The following is a 5,052-nucleotide window of genomic DNA, read 5'->3' as shown; positions in this document are numbered from 1 at the left end:
AAGTATGGGTACATTTTGGGATACCGTAGAACATTATATTAGATCGGGATAGCAGGTTCCTGAGCACATTTTGGTCAAGCCTCTGGACACTATTGGACACCAAGCTCACCAAGTCGACTGCCTTCCATCCCTAGACTGATGGCCAGATGGAGGTTGTCAACAGGATGATAGTGCACATACTTTGCATGTACAACTCCAAGCATCCTCGAACATGGGATGAGATTCTTCCATATGTGCAACACAGTTATAATAGAGCTCTCCATAGCTCGATTGGTTACAGTCCCTTTCAAGTGGGTCTAGGATTTCAATCGTTATGTCTGATTGATGTTTCCATGCCTCAAGCGACTACACAAATAGAATCCACACATGTATCGTCTGAGGCGAATAAAGTGACCACATCCTGGAGAAGTCAAATACCAAGTACAAGCAGCGACATGATCAACATCAAGTGCCACACAAGTTTCAGGTGGGCGCCAAAGTCTGGTTGCATTTGCAGAAAGAACGCTTTACCGTAGACCAACGGAAGCTCAAACCACTCTGATATGGTCCTTACACCATTACCAATGTTGTGGGAGACAATTATTTTTTGCTCATCATTCCCCCATTCCTTGGTCTGCAACCAGTGTTCAATGTAGACTGCCTTCAACCATACTTCCCACCATTACTGGACACATTCGACATTACAGAACAACACACACCAACAAAGTTAAATCCAGACTGCATGGAACATGCCACAACTAGCCGGATTATGGACACACAGATCAAGAACACTCGCCAGTAGAATATCCAACTATATTGGGTTGTCAAAGCTAGAAACCTCCTGCACCAAGGCAAGTGGCTCACCAGGGACCAAGTTCAACAAAAATTTCCTCACCTCATGGAGGTTCTGCATGCAATGGGGACCGTTGCTTCCTAATGGTGGAGGAATGATCTAGGTGGATATTGGTGGCTACCCACCTATCCCACCTAGACCTCTAGTCAGTTTCATTTGTTTCCTTGTTTATTTCAACGTTTACTAATTTTTAGCAGTTTTTCGGGTCATGAACTTCTGGAGCAGTTTTGACCCCCTAAACGATGTTTTTTTAGGTCTGTAGCAAGCTTATAGCCGTGCTTGTGGAAAAACCTATAGTACATAGAGAGACCTTTCCAACAAGGTATCGCATGTGCCAAATGGATATAATATGACCAAGATATGACCCCCGGGAAGTTGGTTGCCCAACTAACCCCAACGGGGCCCACAAATTCTTGGCGTTACATCTCTTGAGGTTAGGGTTTTAGTTGTTTATGGTTTTCTCATGTTTTCCAATAATAAATATGCCCTTGAGCCTCATTGTAACATATTTCATAGGCATGTAGCCACCACATCTCTTCTCAGAGATAAGCTACCATCGCTCGAGCTAGTCTTATTTCCATTCTATTTGTAAGCATATTTCAGTATTTGATATTAATGAAATGAAGTGTTATTTTTGCTGCATATTTTTGTTTGTGGTTATATCTCTAATTTGTTGCATTCATATTTATATTCAGATCATGATGTATGCAAGCTCCAAGGTACTGAAGGAAGAGTTTCTAAGTCAACTTCCTGGATAATGAGTTGATGTCGACAGGAAGCGACCCGTCGCAAGAGGGTCTTGATGTATCCCCCATCAATGACACAAAATGGGTATCATGATTTGAGATAGAATGATGTTGATGTGGAATTGGTTTCGGAATGGCAGACATGGAATGAAGGCTTAAGAGTATCGTAGTATATATCAACTAAATGACTTCTCTTGAACACAATGGCAACATTGAATGGAGTTGGCAGCATTGACCCAAAATCGAAAATAGAGGCTTTGAAATGGTGTGATGAACCAAACAACCACATCGATGAAGTGGAAGAGTGTCGTGCTCAAGAGCAACTCGCTGCCATAATAGGTAGAGTACCCTATTTTCTCAATTTCCCCAACCATTTTTGGTCAGTGCCTCTTTATTTTTTAACAAGCTTGAGGAGGGTCACATATTCTTGATCTGTAATTTCATCATTTGCATGAATCCCTCCGAGTATTTTTAGTGAACCATGAGAAAGAGTGGTTCAATCCCATCATGTTCGACGAGTCCATCGTTGTTTGATGCTTTTACGAGTCCAACAAAGGTATAACTCGACCCCTTTTTCATATTTAGAGAGTTTGAAAAAGAGGAGAAAAAGAAAACTCCAAAGGTTCTTTTTCATAGATAGTCTCTTGAGTCTGAAAAGGCATAAAACAATACTCAGGAGAACCTCTTAGCCGTGTTCGACTAAGGTATTCCTTTTTTCGTAAATAGTCTATCTCAGTCCGAAAAAGGGTTAAACTTATACTAAGTAGACGTCTTTTCATTTACTTTAATGAGTTCAAAAAGACAAGTACTCGACAATATTTTCATATTTTGGAAGTATGAAAAGAGTTGAAAGAGGACTCCAGGGGGTTCCTTTTTTGTAAGTTTACAGAGCCCGAAAAAGTGATAAAGTATGCTCTTTGATCAAAATGATCTGTTTCAATTCAGACATCGTCAAATCCGTTAAATAGTTGTTGACCTACTCAAAACACCACCAAAATATTAAAAATACCTATTTCATGATAAAATTGAATCACATTTAGGTAAAAATATTAAAATATTAATAAAATAATGATGAAAATGACCATAAAATAGGCAAAAGGTAATTCATTTTTACCATTTCACATTTTACCTCTTGGAGAGTGAGTTTTGAGTGTTTTTGCCCCCAAATCTTCTACAATTTATTACGACCAATCTAGTGGATCATTTCGAGCACTGTCACTTCTAGGTAGGAGCAATATCCTTCCTCTTTCTTTTGATGGTTCCATTTTGTGATTTCATGCAAGTTTTTTCAGTTTTTCAGGTCAAGGGATCTAATTTCTCACCTTAGGTCCAACGCATCCTCAACAAGTCGAAAAGAGCCATGGACATGAAGAAAATACACTAAATGGGGCACTACAACGCACTGTTTTCCCTTAGGGGGGTTCGCTGAGCGCAATTCCAAATCATGTTTTTCCTATTTGCCTCAAAATTTCTCTAGTTTTTTGCATGAAACTTGTCCTAATGATCCTTCTTGTGATGTTTCAAGTGTTTATTAGAACAAAATGGATTTAATATGGAGGGAAAGAGAACACGAGGAACAAGATTTAACTGCAGCTAATGATCCTGCCACTATCCAGGCTTTAAGAGATTGTGGGCTCTTGAAATTCTTTTGGCTTCCTGGTATGAGGCAACAAATGGAATTGTTGAGATATCTTGTCTGTGCATGGGATGTTCAGGCACAAGCATTCAAACTTGGTGCACATACACTTTAAATACAGGTGGAAGATATATACTTCTTTAATGGTTTATCGAGGTGAGGTGCCCTCATCTCTTTATCTGGTTCGAGGAGTGGTGGATAGACAATCAAGGATTACATCAATGCCCATTGTAGACTGAGATCCCAACCGGCTAAAGATGGGAAATATGACATCAAGGATGTGGTCTGTTTGCCTCTAAGAATGATAATGATTATCATTGTCCGATTGGTTGGTACTGCAACTCTACCTATGGCCAATAAGTCTCATATGGAGAATGCTTTAGAGTGTCTAGAGACAACAATATTCAACTGGAGTGAGGGAGTACTGGTAAACATGAAGGAGCAGCTCACCAAGGCAAAAGATGGATGATTAAAGAACTTTGGCTATGGTTTGATCTTGATTTCTTTTGCCTTAAAGTGAATTCTGTTACTCATACCACAACATATCTCGCTCAAGCTCGCAGATCCAAGAGTCCCACGAATGAGGTGGGTGGATCTCATGTCTAGACATGCAAGTTCGTCTTCGATGAGTTTCACACTAGTCTTATTCAGATTGTTGCGAATGCAACTCATTATGATATAGGAATATCCATATGCAGGGATGGATTATTGTAGAGACTCAGAGCTCATGCTTCTTGATGACGAGCAATGGGGTACCATAGGTAAAACAAGAAACATTTTGATCATTTTTAGATTTTTGCAGTTTTACAATTTTTTTGTGATTTTTGATGTATCTGAGACTAAACTATTGATTTGTACACATGCAGATATTGAATCCGTTCAACCTATGGGTTCTTCTTATCTTCATCGTACAGGAGACCCACAGTAGGTACCATCAATTGTACAGGTTACAGCAACAGGACAAAGAGGTACTATAGGATCTCAATGTGATCCAAAAATGGATCCTGAATAAACCTCTAAGTCTAAAAGATTTCATATTAGAGGTAAAGGGTGCCAAATGGCACAAACCCTTTGTAAATCAGAGGAAAATGAAAGTCATAGGATGCTCTCAGAAATAGTCTCATTGCAAAGATCTCTTCATTTTGAATCCAACGCAACTTGAATTGGCAAAAATGGACTTAGTATGCAGAAGTTATTGCGGAACGAAGATGCCCTTGGTTCTTTAAAAAAAGAGGCAAATCTTCTAAAAATGGCCTAAAAGGCTTTATGAGGTAAATCGCATCAGAGGAGGTCAAAGAGCGGATTTAAGTGAAAAGGGGAAACCCCCGATCGCCGATCCCCGACATATCAGGTCAGAGGCAGACAAGCGATGTTACATAAGGATCGGGCCGAGCGATAAGCCGATCACCGATATCGGCAGATCGCAATCGATGATGCCATATGGAAAGACCCCAGGCCGATGCAATATCGTGATCGCCGATATCAGCGGATCGCAATCGGTGCTACACAGAGGAGCGAGACTATATACATATATATACGCGATGCAACTGGCCGGACCCGACGGGATTATAAGTGATATTTGATATAATTTGAGATCCATAAAAAGAGCTTTTTCTATGTAAAGTTTTGTTTTTGTTAAATAAACGAAAAACAAGGGAAACGCGATTTGGGGAATGTTTCCGGACCCGAAAGGGTTATTAATACTGTTATATATGATTTCAAGTCCGATAAAGCCATAATACGGGATTTTTCAATGCTTAATGTATTTCTTTAATACAAAGGAAACAAGAAGTATTTCGGGAGGACCGAATGCGGAAAGAGGTTTTGGCCGGGCTCTG

This window comes from Pinus tabuliformis, chromosome Q (genome assembly GCF_031772625.1).
Source record: "Pinus tabuliformis cultivar Carrire ecotype Pingquan chromosome Q, CPIR1, whole genome shotgun sequence".
Lineage (NCBI taxonomy): Eukaryota > Viridiplantae > Streptophyta > Pinopsida > Pinales > Pinaceae > Pinus > Pinus tabuliformis.
The sequence above is the reverse complement of the archived record's forward strand: the minus strand, read 5'-3'. Positions refer to the sequence as shown.